The following is a 19,675-nucleotide window of genomic DNA, read 5'->3' as shown; positions in this document are numbered from 1 at the left end:
TCATGTCTACCATTGACTACGGCCCTGAATGTCAACGACAACTTGATAATACTAGGTATTACACACCAATATCTGAAAATCCAACAACGAGACTGGCCACCAAAATCTCCACCATGGTGTTTGTCTCAGAAACAAATGGGTGGATCACCAGAAAAGAGGCAGATTTTCTTATTGCTAAGGGACCAAAAATGTTTACTGCTTGCCCAAAATCCACAGAGATACTACACCAGTCCCGGGCGACCAATTGTCTCTGGCATAGGTTCACTACTTGAACCGTTGTCAAAATTTAGCAACCATTTTTTACAACCCTTGGTGAAACAAACTCTGTCCTTTGTACGCGATACTACTGACATCCTATGCATTATAGAAGAGATGCGAGACATGACAGACATTGATCCTCTTGTCAAATTGGACGTCGAGGCCTTATACACCAATATACCCCAAGGATCTACCCTTGAGGTCATTGAGGCTGCTCTGTAGCAGGAAGAATGGAATTTCCCAACACCAATTACATTCATCATGGAATTTGCCACTCTGGCACTCACTGAAAATGTCTTTGATTTTAAAAGGCAGAATTACCACCAGTCCCAAGGTACATCTATGGGTAGTACATTTGCCCCCAGTGTGGCCTGCCTCTACATGGCGGCTTTCGAGGGGAGGGTCACTCTACAGCCTGACAAGCCATACTCTGGTAATTTGAAATTATGGAATAAGGTTCATACACGACATCCTCATCCTTTGGAAAGGTCAAAGAGACACCTGTGAAAATTTCTGTCATTGGATTAATAGGCAGAACGAGTATCTAAAATTCATAAACACCATATCTGACACCAGCATACCTTTTCTGGACCTGAAGATTATACTAGCAAACGGCAATTTGAGTACAACACTCTACAGAAAGCCCACTGACAGAAACAGCTTGCTACTTTATAGTAGTCACCACTCGCAGGCCCTTAAAGAAAACCTACAGTTTGGCCACTTCTTACGCATTCGTAGGAATTGTAGTTCAATCACCGACTACAAGACTGAATACAAAATCCTTGCCAACAACTACAGACCAAGAGACTACCCACAGCACCAAATCATTAAATCTATGAAAAGGGCCAGAAACAATCACAGTGAGGCTCTATTGGAAGTGGTGCCCAAAGAACCAGAAGCAACGCTCATGTGTGTCACCTCTTTCACCTCTGGCTCTAGTCACATGAGAAAGATCATAAATAAAACACTGGGGCATCTTGAATACTGGGTCACTACAGTTACCTATACCAAGGTTCACTTATAAACACACTAGGAATCTGAAAGACATTCTTGTGTACACACAACTCAAGATGCCCAGGACTAATGGTCAGAGGTCTCTTTGGAACCTTCCACCAGTACAGGGCCATTACCCCTGCAGCTCATGCTTGGTGTGTCGCTAAACTGCACCAACTAAGGAGATTGAACTCTCTGACACTTTTACTTGGCGTCTTACCAAACACACAAACTGTAACACAACCCAGTAGATTTACATGATCACTTGTAGGTGCCAACTGAGATACATAGGCATGACTATGAGAGCTGTCAAAAAGAGGATCACAGAACATAAAAGTAATATCCGGTGCCAACGAGTATCGACCAAGATGCGTACCCATTTCAAAGACTTGGGCCACCCACCAGGTACCATTTGGTGGGCGGTACTCAAAGCCCACCCCCACATTACACAGAAAGCAAAATTCAGAATTAAGCAAAGTTGGATACACCGACTATCCACTGACCAACGTGTTTAAATGATGAAATCCTGTGGGGGCTTTGAGCTGCTTACTGTCTTTGTCAGAGAATGTCTGGACACACTTTGTTATACATAATGTTGACCACTGACACTGTACCATCTAAATACACAAGCAGTATATTTTTACACATCTTCATTGTCAGTGCATACCTGTCAAATAGTAGGTACACTGAATTGTGAGACTCCACTATATACTTCAGTTATTGACCTGAGATGAACTTCACAATTGTTTTGACCATACATGTGGATGAACCGCTCCAGTCCTTGAATCATGCAATGTCTCTTTGTGGTACTTCACCAATTATATTGATTGTCAATGCGACCCTTCCAATATTGCTTTCCCATATCTTCACCTACTACATTGACTTCTAGCGCGACCATTCCAATATGGATGCCGCTTCAATTCATGTAGTCACTTCCTATACTCGTACTGAGACAGGTCAACAGGCTATGCCCATGATTTCCTGATTGACTCTATCCCCGCCTACTGCAGGGATCCGGATGGTATAACAGTGCCTCGCCAACGCTGCTCTTCACCACCCATTTCTGGCTGAGGGGTAGGTCATCCAGCGCAGTGACGCTGAGTTAAGGTACAGTGGCAGGAACAACTCATGCACAATGTAAATAAAAGGAGTAAGACCAGGGGAAAGAGGAATTATTGGTCAATCTATCACACAGGGCCTTGACCGTGACTGAAAATTAAGTTCTGGAAAAGGGATTGGGATATGTCCCCACTCCTAAAACTGACAGGATCAGGAACTTTTTCCGCAACTTTCGTGGGGCTCTGACAGATGTCGGCAAAACAATCCTCTTGACATCAACAACCACACTGTCGATGAGTTGTAGTAAACGACGGGGTAACTGTCTGCACCTCCAGATGCACGCTGCCTTTTTAAAAAAGTGCACGCTTATGGTTTTGTCTTTTTGCGGGCACAGAGGCGGGGTTGGGGTCCCCCACTGCTTATTCCACGTGTCACCTCATCATTGTGTGGCTCAGGGGTTAGAGGCGGCAGACCCGGAATCTGAGATCGGTCCTGGACCAGGGTTCAATTCCCCGCCTCAGCGGGTCTTGGGCTAAAAATTCCACGGACTCGATAATTCTCTTCCCGGTGCCTCCTCGACTCACGGGTTCACACTCGGCGACTCTGGGCAATAGCTTGCTTAATCTCCACAACGGCCCCTCGCAGCGGGATGCCTGACTTTCACCCTGTGGACACCCTGTCGGGGCTTCTCACAGGGGAATACCAGGACGGGTTCCCTAGGCAAGCGCCAGGATGCCCTTTGTGGTGACAGGTTGCGCTATATAAGTATACCTACATTTACATTTACATTTACATTGATGTGCGGCTGGGTGGCAGACTTGGTGGGGTCAGTCTCCTCTGTGTACCTGGCTAACGGGGACTGTGCATCATTAATTATATTGGTGCGCTCTGAGTGGCCTCTTTTGCCCCTTGGCCGCTCGTAACTACAAGTGGTAGGCAATTGGTGTACGGCTGGTACCATCTGACACTCGGTTATGATACCAATAACCTTAATAATGCTTTTCTTTAGAACACTGTACCTAGAGGTGTCACAGCCCCGCCAGGCACTGTCGTGGCACGGGTACTAGAGCCTTAGGGTGAGTTTTATTGTCCTCTGTGAGCTACTGCACTTTGCTGATATGAGCAACTATTTTAATATATTTCAATATATTTTTATGAACTCACGTGTGCTACCAGTCTCATTATCACTATATGTGACACTGTGAGTCACCTGCATTGATACTTTGGGTCACTATTATTGGTTTTATCCAGAGAGAGTTACATTGTTTAAAAATATACATTGTCGCTGATGCCTATGTTCATGTATTCTTTTTGTTTTCTTTGGGATTTCCCTCAATACATTCAGGTACTTTACCTGTTGACGTGGTAGGTAGATTGGCCTCATCTACCACAGTGTGTAGATAGTTTGCATATGGTCCTGATGAATTGCCGTATGATCCATAGGACGTTTGAGGCAAGAAACATGTTGACCCCCATTAGAGTACAGCGCTAAGATCTCGAACCATTCTTTTTCAGATAATTTGCCTCTCTATCTCCTTTTTAATCAGGTGGGAGCCATTCTATTAAAATTGTTCTTCGGACTACCCAACCTGTTTTAGCCTTCACCAATCTCACAACACATCTACACTTTCCCAGGCCCCTCACCCACACCTCACCAAACGGCAAAGAACAAAAGATCTCTGCCAAAGAGCCCCACTATGGGTGCCCATTAGGTACTGCAGTGCCGACCCGACGTGGAGCAGACCCAATGATGAAGCATGACACCTAGCTGGCTGGGTGTGAAGGCCTTAGTTCCGAAAGCAGGAATCCCCCTCCCTACTCTTTTACTATAGAACTACACTGTCCTACAGTCTCCTTTCAGTGTACCTCTCTTCACCACACTTTGAGGGGCTATCAGTCGAGCCAGTCATTTGGCGTAGCAATTGCAAAGCCGTATCTATTAAGATTATGGGTTGTGCAACCACTCGAATGTAAAGTCATTTGCATTTAGCTTGAGGCGTGCTCTGCTGTAATTAGTACAATTCAGGATGGGTATTGGGGCTGCTAGGGTACTAGCCAGCAAGGCATATTTAAATACCTAGTACAATTACGTTTTGCATGAACTTTGCCCAAACTATTATTATCAGAAGACATAGGTGTTTCTAAATACTCTACTTATTGCACTAATAAATTACTGTTAACATCGATTAAGATATTTAACTTCTAAGAGTATCTATATGCCAATAGTTTAATTTTAAAAAATGAAGGTTAAATTAGTATCAAAAGCATGTACGGTGTGATTTGATTCGGATATAATGGCACGAGTCAATCTGAAATAATACAGAAGTCTAGCCCCATGAGTGCAAAGGTAGTTACCCAGTCCTACGAGTCCATTTGTTAGGTCAGGTCCTAAGTGCTTTCTCAATAGACATAGTATGGCTGCTGTATATGTGGTTTAGAAGCAGGTAAGCTAGCCAATGTACAGCTAGGTGTGTCCTGGTCAGGTCCGTTTACGCCGACCACCATTAAGAGAATCTCAGTTAGATTCATAAAGTGTCCCATTCAATACTGTATACTTCTGTGGCAGGTCTAGCACTTTCTGCACCTACCTTATGCATTTCACTGAACCACCTGCTAAACCTTTGCAGAAAGTAGACCATGTTAACTGACATGCCTGAAGTATTTAGTGTTGGTGTTGAAAATGAGCCCATAATCCAATCGATGCCCAGGCTGCTGGCGCAAACCGCCTCTTAGTTCCCATGTTGAATAATTACCAAAATAAAGAGACGGGCGCTGGAAGCAGGAATCAAGAACAGAGTTTAATTCTCATGAGGAGAGCCAGTCATTTCGGACACGAAACACAGTGTCTTTCGGGAGGTGCTCTAACAAGTGAGCTGAGACTCTTGCTTTTATACCTTACAAAACACTTGATGGTACAATTAGGACAGTATGACGCAAAAAGGAAAACATCCCTATAATCCTCGTGTCAATCCTACCCCGCATATGTTCACAATGGGGACCCTTGACCTGCTGATAAGAGGGGAGGGCAATCACGCAGCTGAGTGTTCCGTCAGCTGATTAGGATGTATGCGCCTGATCATAGCCCAGGGGGTGGGATGGTTGGGATCAATAGAGGATCCTTTGAAGAGGAGTGACTTCATACAATAAGGGCAGTAAATGGTATCTCCTGGCTCAGACGATGGCCTCGGACATGTGTGGTCAGCCGGACTCGGGGGAAGGGGTCATCAAAGGAGTGGTATTCATGCCGCGTGGACAATCGAGCGCGGAGGGAAGGCTTGTCAACAGAGGGGCATTCATGGAAGGGAAGGAGGTGTTGGTCAGGCGCGGCCGTGACTCTCAAGGACAGGGCCTTGCAGAAGAAGAGGGTTTATGACTTGCCCATGTGAGGAGAAGGGAGGGGTAGCCAGGGTGGACACAGGGACAGAGTCACACAGAGAGAGAGAGAGAGATCTTATGACCCGTACATGAGAGAGCGGGGGCAGCCAGGTGCAGCTGGGGAGGGCTATGTCAGCTAAGGCGAAGGATGCCTCTTCAAGAGGGAATGGAGGGGGTCTTGTGCGGGTCAAGCAGGAGAGTTGCCTTTCACAGCAGGGTCGCGCAGAGGGAGAGGGTTTCATGGTCTATGCACGAGAGAGGGGGTGTAAGGTACGCGCAGGTGGGAAGCCGGGGATCCCAATGGGTAAAAGGCCATGGTGCCTAAACTGGCTGTACATATGCATAGGGGTATGGGCTCTTACTGGCAGAGTGATACGGTCAATAGTTTACGGTATTCATGGTGCGCACAGAGAGAGAGGAGTGGGAGAAGAAGGGGAATGAATGCTGTCTATGTACATCAATTTCTTCAACTTTCACAGTCGCCCCTTTTTACATAACAGCAGTCATTTTTGCAATTGATGAGTTTACAGGTAGACAGGCATCGTTGATGAATTAGCATTTTGTCGATACTAGCATTCGGCGTACAATCATAGACAGTCAAGGTGATGGGCAGAGTGCAGCACATAGGAAATTGCATTTTCGTTGTGTTCCTGACAATAAAAAAAAACGCACTACATAGCATAAATCTTTCTAGCTTAAAAATGTGACCAATGAACAGTTTCGACCAGGTAGTTGAGAGCGGAATTCAGTTCAATTACACAAGATCTCTTCGTCACAGTGTCTTTTTATTTTTGAGCCATCACTGGTAGGCTCTAGTCCATGTACTTTCGTTGGCGCTGTTGAGCACCGGCGGTGGAGCTATAGGTCCAGCTCAGTCCTATCCTTTCGCGTTGCAGGGTGCGGTCAGTCCTCTGCTGTTAGACCACAGTCCTGTTCCCTAAACAATCCGGTTGGTGGCGCCTTATGCTCGGCACCCATAGTTCTATGGCAGCACCCTATTTCCAGTGGAATGCGGTTCTTTCCCTTGGCAAAAAGTCACGTGGAAAAGAGGGTGAGTGTAGTTCAAATAGTCGATAGGTGAGAGGGCGGAGTTGGGTCAGAGTTCCTGGGACACGCAAAAGGGACCAAGGGAGCAAAGGATAACAAGCAGGCAGGCCCATCAATCGGGCCCAAAGAAGGGGGACAGAGACTCCAGGCACACGTGGGTTAGCTGACGGAAAGCTTCAAGGCGGCCCGTCATTTTTCATTTTCCACGTTGAAATTGCGGTCTCGTCCCGTATCCTGTTGCTCTGCGGCTCCACCTTTGGTCGAGGTCACACGAGTCCCAAGATCCGCAGTCAGGCTGTACGTCACATCTGACCCATCTCCTTCGGTGATCGTGAATCTTTGAATAGGTACAAGACAAGGTTTTAGAGAAATGGCAGAAGAAGATATCTACGCATGTGAATTCCTCCCTCAACTCTACGCATTTGGGAGATACGTTCATTGGTCACAGTCAGAGGTCCTATTACCAAGCAGTGCATGTGTCAGCATTCCTACTGAGTTTATGGCAGGTTTATTCATTGTCCTGTTTATAACTCAAGTGAGGATAAATGAGATTCCCATCAACTGTGCGTTACATCATATTCAACATTACGGAGCATTTCCCTTCAGGACTGGCTAACATTTTCAGACAGGGCGGGGGTGCCATCATCGACAGTCAGGTAAAACAAGATTTTCTCGAGGGTCAACAGCTACTCATGGTCATTATGTTCATATCCGGGACAGCAACTGGGTTCTATCAAAATGGGGCGGGGATGCTTCGGGCGCTTACGCTTCGGTGCAAAAGGGGGGGTGGGGCAATCTGGGCATTGGGGGTCAATCTAGACGTTGGCGTTCGTCTCTGAAGAACAGACATAAGGTGCCATTGACATACAGTTCCCCTATAAATGGCCAGATTTGGGGGACTTTAGTCGTCTTACCTGTCCTTTCCTTCTCAGCCAATTCAAGTTCATTCATTTTGCAGAAAGGAGAGGCAGTAGTATGGCGAGATACAGTCATTTTAGTTTTCGGTCAATTTCGCTGAACACCTTCGTGTTCAATATGTATCAAATCAGACTGGTACCGGTGGGGTACAGTTTTACCAAAAAAAGAGGGAGAGAAAATAGGGAGACTCTCATAGAGAGTGAGAGTCGTCCGCAATCTAAACGAGCCATTCGGTACACGTATGACATGTAGAGAGAGAGATAAGGGGGTGGAGAGAGAGAGAGACGTGTACGAAAATAGGTCATTTAGTGCGCTCACAACACGGAACAGCAAAGGTCAGGTAACACGCAGATACAGACAGAGGGAAGACATAAATTCGTACATTACACACACACAAACTCAGACAGGGAAGACGGCACATGTATTACACATATACAAGACATTCACGACAAGACAGGAAACAATTGTTAGCCTACAAGATCTGTTTTTATATATATATCCTACGTATCTTTACTATCCTATTTATCTACGTGCTTAGCTCTTTCTACCCTTCCCCCCTTTCCCTTCTCGCTTGTCACGCCTGCGAGCGTTCCCAATTACCAATACTCACACCTCGGTTGGTCGATCAGTAATTAACCTGGTCGTGCTAGTTACCCATGGTCGGATCCTAAACCATTTTTCTGTTCCCTCCTTTGGTGGGAAGTTCTCCAGGCTGAGGCAACGGCAAGTATTGATCGGGAGAACAGTCGGACAGCTTGGCTATATCTATAAGAGTGTGAGAAAAGGGGGTAGTGCATTTTGAACATCAGCAACATTTCTAACTTCCTAGACGGGTGGTGCCGTGGCAACCCTTACCCGTATAATTTTTCTTTGTCCTTTCCCTACCTAGTCAAACGTCCAGTTACATTATTTAACACGTCATTTCTAGTCAATTTTTCGTCATTCAGTACCTGTCCAGTTTCTATGTCAGTCCATCCTCTCAGTCGCTATGTCCTAAGGAGGAACAGTCATGTTAAGCCTACGTCTTTCAAAAACTTATCGTTATAATGACTACACACATATTCCCTCTTTCCCTTTTTCGTCGGTGGTCCGACCGTCGCTCTTCCACACTTCAGCCGACGTTCTGACGTGACCTGCAGAAGGGAGGGAAAAGAAGGGGTGGGGGGGGGGCAGCATTCAAAGTACATCAGCATGTAGTAGTCAAAAAATGTTTTTACCTACCACCTACTCGACCTATCTCCGCGTACTGCATTTCTTTACTATCTCGGCGTTTAAGCCTAGGGGGACCAGTAATGTCAGATAGATGATCATTGACGATCTACATATCTACATGAGTTACTCGGTCGTAACCCTCTCTGTCGGGTGCAAGGGCGACGGCCAGGTAGCATTTCTGTGGTGTCATTTTAGGGGTGTCTAAAACACTTTTCCTGGCCGCCTGCGATACATAATGTAGCTGCTAAATATCTAATCCCTTTTGATCTACATCCTTCATCATACTTATTCTTCGCTCACAGTAGTAGGGCATCCAAAACTCATTGATGCAACTGCTACAACCATGCTTTCTTTTTCAAAGGACTTTTAATAAACGAAATTGGTGGCAGTTCATTGCATAAAGTGCAGCAGTGCAATAAAATCGTATTAAAATTTTCCTACAGAGCAAGCATGATGCATGTCAAGAATTCAGTTTTAATTATTTCATAAATTCATTATCCAATACTCATTCTTTATCTAAATTACACCAATTCATTTTCCAAATCATAATCAGTACCCACCCTAAGTCAGTTCATTATCCAAGCACATACTCGACATCCTTCATATCTACTTTCATTATCCAAAAAACTGCATATAGATCTCGGGACAACAAGCTGCGCAATCAGGGTGCAACAAAGTTTATTCAAAACGTCTCATTTTGTGTCGGCGCCATTTTGGGAGGGGTCAGGCGAGTTCCAGCATAGTCAGAATGTCTCTAGTCTCGCATGGTTGGCCCAGAACCTTCCGTTGGCAGTTCAAAAAGTTTTGTGCTATGTGGTTAACAGTCTAACAATATGGACCATGAGTCAAAGAGTGGGAAGGGCGGCAACAATTTTCCTACCGGGTCATCCTGGTGTTCCTCCGGAACTGAACAAGTCTGTGCCGCGGCTGCATTTTAGCCATTTCCAATCCGAGGCTGGCGCCGGCAGGAGCTGCACCGGTGTCGTGGTTCCCAGTGAAGGGGGCGGGGGCGCCCATGAGGAGGGATCGGGGTGCCCCCCCGGCTCTCATAGAATCTTCAAGGTCGAGGAGAGAAGGCATGGAGCGTGTGCCCGTCCTGGGCAGAAGACCGCTTTTTGATGTTGACCCTCTTTAAGTAAGAGCATTGGGGTGTCGCTGGAAGCCTCCACCTGGAGGGAGGTGGGGGAGGCTCGTTCGCGTCACCTCCCCCTTCCAGCGACCCCGCGCCGTTCCTCGGCTCCGTCGCTTCGATATTGGCCGTGCTGGCTATTGAAGATGGGGGGGGTGGTCGGCGGCTGAGGCAAGACAGCCCCCCCTTTTCTCTTGACATGTGGCGGGACTACCTGGAACTGTCCAGGCGTCGACATGTGGCGGCACTACCTGGAACTGTCCAGGCGTCGACATGTGGCGGCACTACCTGGAACTGTCCAGGAATTTGACATGCGGCGGGACTACTTGCAAGCGCCGCCATTCTCGCTTTTGGCTTCGGCCTTCTTCGTGGGTCGGACCAGGCGAGAGACAGAAGGGGGGGGGGTGGTCGGTGGCTGAGGCAAGACAGCCCCCCCCCCCCGTGGCCTGCAGGGCAGCAGAAGAGGAGAGAAGGAGAGGTCTCTGTCATTCTTTGGACCGCCTGCCCAACATCATCTCCTCCTGACCGTGGCCAGGCGAGCCCCTCGTGCCTCGAGGCCTCGCCTTCCGGATGGGCGTAACCGCGAACCTGTTGCACTTCGGGAGCTTCCGGAATGGGGGTAGGTACCTATTGAATTGTTTCTATTTCATGTGACCGTTATTTTGGGCGTGGCGGGCAATGAGGCAGACATGTTGGGAGCAGGAACAGGCAGTGAAGCCTAGCTACCTCGTGGCTATTTTTGCTGCCAAACTTTTCGCCATTTTATATTTCTTATTATGAACTATTTCTAATGTTTCTTATTTTTAGTGAAGTCAAAAGCTCATCAGGGGGTTACTGACTTAGCCTGATTTCTTTTTATTTTTCTTTCTCTTCCTTAGCGTGTTTCGAGCTAAAGCTTTCTGTTAGTAGGGAACGGTGATCACTTCATATTTTTTATGTGTCCTTTTCACTACGGGGTACTTCTGGACGGACCAGACGAGTTCCCTCCAATAAATGGTCCGGGGTGGAACGAGATTATTGATCAAAAAGGGGAACATATATTCCTTCATTAGGGTATCATCCTGGACAGACCGAGCGATGTACTTCCATTTACTAGGGTAGCCTCCTGGACGGACCAGATGGTCTACTTCCACTAAATGGCCCATGAGCGGGGAGCATATGTCCTCCATAAGGGTAGTCTCCTGGGCGGACCATGCGAGCTACCCCCCAAATAACCAAACAGTGGGGAGTGGGTAGGACTGACGAATTCACAAAGGGGCATAACCTACCCTTTACTACTTGCAAAGACTAGATAGAATATTTCTATTCCACGTTGTTTGCAGGCAGAAAATACCTCAAACGAAACAATTCCTGGAACAACAGTGTCCAGGCAACCAACCAATCAGTGGGGAGAAAAACAGGCATGACGGATTACAACGGGGACAAATGTCTGCATTACCTGCCCTTCACTATCCAAAAAGGAAGACAGAATATTTCAACTCGTCTCAGTTTGTAGACAGGGAAGATCTCTAAGAGCAACAATCGATTATTAATCGACTTCAAACAATCAGTGGGGAGAAAAGTAGGCATGACGGATTACACCGGGGACAAAAGTCTGCATTACCTACCCTTCTCTATCTGCAAAGAGGGACGACGTTCCTATTCGCCGCTGTTTGCAAACAGAGAATGTCTCGTTCTCAGAAGAGAACCAATATGTCAAGTAGCCTTCAAAGCTAAATGAACCAATACCAACAATATCAGTATACAAATACCGATTTTCAATACAAACAATCAATCAATCAGGTGGATAGAGCCACCCTACCAATCAGGCGTAAAAACACCCTACTTAATCTTACCCGGACCGGACCATACGGATAGTTCTTCGACTTCCTCCTCCAGCGCCCGATCGTTCTCTTACTCCATGTAGCATTCCTATGGGATTCCAGTCAGGACAATAGGTCACCTCAAGAGAGGTCCGTTCAGAATTGGTGAAGTTCTTTTCGATCGGCAGCCGGGCGAGGGCCCTCTCAAGGCAGGCATACCCCGATCATTTAGATGTTCACTTCTTCGTCTGGATCTCTCTTATCGGACCCTATGTCACTGATGGACCCCGCGTTGGGACGCCAATTGTTGAAAATGAGCCCATAATCCAATCGATGCCCAGGCTGCTGGCGCAAACCGCCTCTTAGTTCCCATGTTGAATAATTACCAAAATAAAGAGACGGGCGCTGGAAGCAGGAATCAAGAACAGAGTTTAATTCTCATGAGGAGAGCCAGTCATTTCGGACACGAAACACAGTGTCTTTCGGGAGGTGCTCTAACAAGTGAGCTGAGACTCTTGCTTTTATACCTTACAAAACACTTGATGGTACAATTAGGACAGTATGACGCAAAAAGGAAAACATCCCTATAATCCTCGTGTCAATCCTACCCCGCATATGTTCACAATGGGGACCCTTGACCTGCTGATAAGAGGGGAGGGCAATCACGCAGCTGAGTGTTCCGTCAGCTGATTAGGATGTATGCGCCTGATCATAGCCCAGGGGGTGGGATGGTTGGGATCAATAGAGGATCCTTTGAAGAGGAGTGACTTCATACAATAAGGGCAGTAAATGGTATCTCCTGGCTCAGACGATGGCCTCGGACATGTGTGGTCAGCCGGACTCGGGGGAAGGGGTCATCAAAGGAGTGGTATTCATGCCGCGTGGACAATCGAGCGCGGAGGGAAGGCTTGTCAACAGAGGGGCATTCATGGAAGGGAAGGAGGTGTTGGTCAGGCGCGGCCGTGACTCTCAAGGACAGGGCCTTGCAGAAGAAGAGGGTTTATGACTTGCCCATGTGAGGAGAAGGGAGGGGTAGCCAGGGTGGACACAGGGACAGAGTCACACAGAGAGAGAGAGAGATCTTATGACCCGTACATGAGAGAGCGGGGGCAGCCAGGTGCAGCTGGGGAGGGCTATGTCAGCTAAGGCGAAGGATGCCTCTTCAAGAGGGAATGGAGGGGGTCTTGTGCGGGTCAAGCAGGAGAGTTGCCTTTCACAGCAGGGTCGCGCAGAGGGAGAGGGTTTCATGGTCTATGCACGAGAGAGGGGGTGTAAGGTACGCGCAGGTGGGAAGCCGGGGATCCCAATGGGTAAAAGGCCATGGTGCCTAAACTGGCTGTACATATGCATAGGGGTATGGGCTCTTACTGGCAGAGTGATACGGTCAATAGTTTACGGTATTCATGGTGCGCACAGAGAGAGAGGAGTGGGAGAAGAAGGGGAATGAATGCTGTCTATGTACATCAATTTCTTCAACTTTCACATTGGCAGATCTACAAATGGGATGTGTTAGCTCCTGCAGAAACATCAATTGAAGTTACTTTATTAGATTATTTTTGTTAAAAGCTGTGGTGTATTTGGAAGTCCACCTTCATTAGGAGAATTAAAACTTAAAGATTCTACAGATTCTGTTTATGGTGCAGTGGAATGCCCAGGCATCGCCATGGCTGGTTGGGATTGGACGGTAGAACATCTGGGACTATCTGTTGTTGTAGGCAAAGTCCAGCGCCTTACTGGTGGTAATGTGCTATTAAGGTCCATTTTACTTCTCAACGTGTCCTATGATATTGTTTTTTCCTTTAGGGTATTGTTTTTATCAGCTCAATAATTTAGAATGTATTGTGTACTCTGATTTGATTTTTGATCTGCATATGGTTCCGGTCTTGTAAAAATAAAAAAAGCTTACTAAGTATGTAATCTTTAAATGTTAGATGTACTGGAGACTAATGTCATTTTGGGTGACTGTCTCACTCGGGGTCACGGAGGACATTGTCCTAGTTTTGCACTTTGCATTTACATGTTATTAATGTCATGTGTGTTAGACCAATATTTCGAATTAAGAAACCAGGAGGCATCAGGCGATCACACAAAAGTCCAGGACTGGAAACTGTTGTTGTGACCAAAGCTTACAAAAGGATAATGGTTTTTACTTGTCTACATTTTCATAGATTTTAACTTCAGTTAATTATTATGTAATATGTGTTTTTCTCATGCTTTTATGATTTTTAACGAAATCAAATAAAAGTAATACTTACTTACTGATTGGAAACAGTGGTAAACCTGGGGGGGGGGGGGGCAGTCCTATTGTATTACTATGTTATGTTCTACATACAGAGCAGGAAAGAATTTGGAAATGGATGTGCCCGTACTATGTATTAGGTTGCGCTTTTTTCGTTTTTGTGATCTTTCCAGTTCTTTCGCTGCACGCATTCCCTTTATATGGCTGTCAGACTCTGGCCCTTGCATTTTATCCAAGAATGAGTTGCATTTTTGGACTAGTGGTTTCCCCTTTAATGCTGTAAGGATGGGCTCGAAACATATGAAATGTTAGTAGCTTAAGAGCCTGTCCTAGCTGAAGATTTCAGACATCATATGGAACTTTTGACAGCCCTGGTTGAATAAGCCTGTTAGACTGACATGTTTGCTCGGCGAATAAATCACTTTCTTTGGGAGTTCAGAGTCTTTAAGCATCTCTGTAGAATGTTATGGTAAGGCTCTGTCGACTGGACAGCAAGCACAGAGTACAGAACCACGCACATGCTGCCTGTTACCAAGGTGGGCTGAAGCCCAGCGGATCAAGTAAACCTACTGAGTTACTTCCTGGAAAGAGGGTGCAAGCAGCTGTTCCTGTCAAAGGGAACCCCCTAGACAGCACGTGGAGAGGTGATTTTTCTTCTGAAGGGCAGAGCACAGCCCAGCGCCTGGGTGCTCCAAACACCACTCTCGGCGTCACCTCGCTCTAACCTTTTGCTCTGCACTGGAGGTCAGCAGAAAAGCGCCCTGACACGATTGATTTTCGGAGTCCGCTGATCAAATGTTAGTTACTCAGTGAGAAGCCTCGACGTCAAAGGAATGCGGGCTGGGAGGGGGCGTCTGCGGCAGTTCCCAGTACTCTTACGGGTCGTCTCTCGTTGCCAAGTTGAACAGCTCCAGGGCTTCGTCGTGCATTGCGCGCTTTTACTAGTATCTCCCAGGCAGGGAATAGCGACGTTTCTTCTTGAAATAAGATGGTATCCAGTTTCCTGGCTTTTGTTAGTGTTTTTCACCTCTGATAAACAATGTCTGAGCAATAAATCTAACGCTAAAAGGTGTCCCATACGTGTGGGGCTCGCCCACTCGTTGCCACTTAAAGTGTTTTGTGAAGTGTTGCCCTGTAGTAGTAATGCGGAGAACAGAACTACAAAAAAAATAGGAACACAACTTCAAGGTTGAGTGAGCTACTCACACATGGAATGGAACACATTGGGGGATCCCATGCTATATTTAACACTTTACACTAGATAAGGAGGTTATCTATTTAGGTCTGGCCTACAGCGCGCTTATGCTGCCTTGTCAGCCTCATGTTGTCGCGATAAAAATACGTAGAAATGTATATGCATAGAAGGGATTTTGTTCACATGTAATTTTAAATTTGCTTCTTTAAACCCCTGCCTACAGCAGTGGGTCTGCTCGCTTCAGACAATAGCTCTCTTCACAGTGAGTAATACATTTTGCACGTTGAGTAATAAACTTTGCACCTTGATAGAAGCGCACTACAGTGTCGGCTGGTAGACCTTTCTCTGCTTTCATTTCTGGTTTAGGGCGTATTTTGAAGCTTAGTGGGTGAGATACTGTCACAAACGCCAGATGCAGACTGTCCATCTTGTTACAAGTGCATTATATCCTATGGAACTTGTAATAAGGCAGATAGGATATCCGTCACATATTTGTCACTGTGTAATGCGTACGCCAAACTTAAAATCAAACCCTTATATTCATGCATTTTTTTATTTATTTTTGCAATCAGTTGTTTTTTTCTTACAAAACCATGCACGCCACCTATAGATGGAACCATTTTTACTTTTTAAATAAATATAAGACTTTTAATGTCTATTACATGTGTTTGAAAAAATATATAAAACAATTTTAAAAAAGCATGTTAGGCTTTGCAATACCAGACCAATTTGCTTTACCAGTGCTTGTTTAACATTGTATGTATCATTTCAAAATACTCCCACTCTGGAAAGTAGTTTTGGGTAAACATTCAAGACTGCCTGAAGGTGCCACACCTAACAAGGGGTCCATGTTGTACCTATCTGATGTAAAGATACAATTGAGCTCTTAGCTGTGAATGTCTGTTGACTCCACAACATGTTTCTATCTGCTAACTTCAGTTTTGCTTCAGGTGTTTTGTTCAAGACTTTCTGGTTTCTCTGACAACACGGATTTCCCTTTCCTATGGCCACGCCCCTCTTTAGAATTCCCGAACTCTGAGGTCACATGTGCCTCCTGTATTCTCGCAGCCTGGGGGCGAAGACACTCCTCTAGTGAACTGACAGCTGTGCCCTGGTGCCCATGCACCATGAGCCAACTCCGATTCCTCTGCTAGTAAACCGGAGTACACGCTTGGAATGGTTTCCTTGAAATCTCAAAACTAACACAAATACCCCACAATAACCAAACCACACTGCCCTTGAGTTCTGGAGTAGCATGTTACTCACCACGAAGTGCTTCAACGCTCTTCAGTCGTAGTAAGCGCTATCTACATGCAAGTACATTTCATAGAAAGAGTGCAACAATGCAGAGAGAGGTGGAAGAGGATGGAATGCTCTGACGTTGATGTCTCGCGGTTCAACCCGAGCTCTGTAGCCGCAGCTCGTCGCACACAGGGGTACAATCCATGCAGATGTGCAAGAATCCAGAGTGCGCCGCGCAGCTGTGGTGAATGCAAGAGCGCACTGCATGTGTCACGTGACACCGGGTCACGCATGGCAGCTCTGTAGAATGTTTGTGACGGAATCAAAACAACTGTTTACATAACGGAGAACATAGTGTTGAATGCTGCGGTTACTTTAAAGGAGCATCCGTAAGCGGCGAGGTTAAACCATTTTAGATGGATAACAAACATATACATATTAAATATACATTAATAATTAGAAACAAAACCGTTAAAACCCATTCCCCCAAATTCAACCCAGCCTCGGAGCTCCAGAATATTGTGGTAGAAGGGATTTATTTTCCAGCCTGCTCACTCACTCGGAGCAGGGGACCCGCTAATCTTACCCCGGACGGTAACTTTCAAACACTCCCACTCCAGCCTCGGAGCTCATTCGCCACGGCATGCCTCTGAGCCCGTATCCGAGCTGGGCTCCAAAGTTACTACAGAGGACCCCATAACAAGCACCATAGCATGAAATAACATGGCATGTGTCCTTGCTAGCACATATTCACCTGGGAGGTACTTGGCACTATGTTGCAGATGTTTATTGTTGCCCGACTATATGGTACTCCTTTCATCCATCTTAGGGGTGTGACAGGCTGTATGGACTGCCAAGGAGTCCCACAGAATCACGCATTAGTGAACGGTACCACCTGGCGCAGCCATGTCATATGGGACACCCCATTCCAGCCCTGGGGTCCAACAGGTGCATCGGCAATCCACTAAGACTACAACACCCATAATGCACTAGGTCATTAAATAAAAGCACAGGGTTGAAGAATAATGTTTTCGATGACATCTGGTAAACTTATTTTCAAAACAGTGTCTGTAGAGCTTTGTTACAAATATGAACTTTCACAATGTTGCCAAGTGGACGTGTGTTAGCATACTTTTCCCTAGACAGTGTAACGCTGGTTAAGACATTTCACATACAAGCAGTTTCTTTCTTCATGCATAAGAGACGTGACAACAGGTGCCATGCGACCCGCGCAGCCTCTCCCGTTTGTATGGCATGATCAGGCGAGTACAGACACCCACGTAACCCACGCCACAAGTGTAGAGTGAAATAGAGAGCCCTTACCAGCCTGCGGGCAGGTGAGGCGCCGCCGCGTCGGGTCCCGCCAGTCCACGCGCCCGGGTCCCACCAGTCCACGCGTTCGGGTCCCGCTATTCCACGCTCCCGGGTACCGCCAGTCCACGCGCCCGGGTCCCGTCACTCCACGCGTCCGGTCCCGCCAGTCCACGCGTCCTGCGCCTCTGCTGGGAAGCGGAGAGCAAAATGTTTCAGAAGCCAAAGGCACAAACACACCGAGAGCACACAGCAAGCAAAGCCGGGAACGAGCTGCCACTCCCACCTCCGAGAGCTGCCTGTGAGCGGGTGATTCACAACATAAACTATCCGCAGGAATGCCTGGAGTACAAAGAGAGGCCATTAACGGCGCCCGAGACAGGCGGGTGACAAAGAGACAGCCCGCTTCACAGCGCTGCCCTGGACCAGCGCTGCCGCGCGCCCCCTTCATGCCCAATCCAGAGCCCACTGGCACATAATAGATGCATTCCCGGAGGAAAAAAAGGTGCGCATCTTTTATTCTACAAACAGCCACGGCACTTGAAGACCTCTCCTTAAAGTGCAGCCGCTCCGAGGCCGGCACCGGCCACGCTTCTTTGCATCTTGTGGCGTTTCAGAGATGACCATTTAATTCTAACATTAACATATTTTAACATATAGTATTCCATGCAAGTATTGATGCTTCATAGCACTTTAACTCCGGGTGATATTATTATGGCAAACACTAGCACAACTTTCATTAACCTAAGATACACTGCTCTGGTGGCACCGCTGCTATTCAAAACAAGCTTTGGCAATGACAACAGGTCCGGCTTATAAATACAAGTGACTATTCAGGCATTGATGGGATAAGCCTCTCAAAGATCATGAAACATGCTGTCTATCAACGACTCCTGCACTCCTGAATCCAGTCACATGTCCGATAGCACATTCTTCTATTCGCCCACTTATTAAACCACAATTAAACACATATACAGACTCAACCACGTATGCAAGATCAACGAATAGAAATACGAAACATGTTGTTGCCTAAATGTGGGGTCGTATTCTTGCAATAGCAAAATAAATGAAAGAAATCAGTCAGGACCATCTTGTAACTGCATTGGATGTTGGTTGTTACAACGCATGTTGTAACAACGCATGTCTTTACCACGCAAGTCTTACAACGCAAGTCGTTAAAACGACTTGCGTTGTAGGGCGTGGATTTAGGAATCTTATAATTTTATATTCCAACACCAGTCCCCGTAACAGTAGGGAAGGTGTTGGAATATAAAATTGCAAGATTCCTTATCCCACAGCGCCATCCAGCGCAAGTCGTAGTAACGACTTGCGTTGTAATAGCTGCGGGATAAAGGCACTGCGGTGTAAAAACCGCGTCGTAAACGATGTTCCCGGTGGCGGATGTACGTTGTTACAACGCATGTTGTAACAACGCATGTCTTTACCACGCAAGTCTTACAACGCAAGTCGTTACAACGACTTGCGTTGTAGGGCGTGGATTTAGGAATCTTATAATTTTATATTCCAACACCAGTCCCCGTAACAGTAGGGAAGGTGTTGGAATATAAAATTGCAAGATTCCTTATCCCACAGCGCCATCATGCGCAAGTCGTAGTAACGACTTGCGTTGTAATAGCTGAGGGGTAAAGACACTGCGGTGTAAAAACCGCGTCGTAAACGATGTTCCCGGTGGCAAATCAATGGTATATTAAGGACAGTACCATTTCATGATGGTCACCTGGTTTAGAGGCAGTGGCCATGAGGTTGCAACGCACTATAAGTGACAGGCAGCTGGCCCATTGTGGCCTGTCTGGGAAGATGAGGAATGTTCTAAAAAATGGGGGTACATTTAATCATTGATGACATCATTAATGAAATCTCAAATGCCATAATTG

At 46.5% G+C, this 19,675-nt stretch overlaps 1 protein-coding gene across 1 annotated transcript in view; it reads right to left on the bottom strand.

Annotated features, from left to right (window-relative positions):
- LOC147729256 (SH3 and multiple ankyrin repeat domains protein 2-like) overlaps positions 1 to 19,675 on the bottom strand; it is a 2,641,300-nt gene that overhangs the window by 2,008,687 nt on the left and 612,938 nt on the right. The window contains exon 3 of the mRNA XM_086959557.1: positions 17,793 to 17,971. The gene's annotated coding sequence lies outside the window, so the exon portion shown is untranslated. The remainder of the gene's footprint in view (positions 1 to 17,792; positions 17,972 to 19,675) is intronic.

The sequence above is a fragment of the Lissotriton vulgaris genome, chromosome 2_2 (genome assembly GCF_964263255.1).
Source record: "Lissotriton vulgaris chromosome 2_2, aLisVul1.2, whole genome shotgun sequence".
NCBI classification, from domain to species: Eukaryota; Metazoa; Chordata; class Amphibia; order Caudata; family Salamandridae; genus Lissotriton; species Lissotriton vulgaris.
Note: the sequence above shows the minus strand (reverse complement) of the source record. Positions and strands in the feature narration are given on the sequence as shown.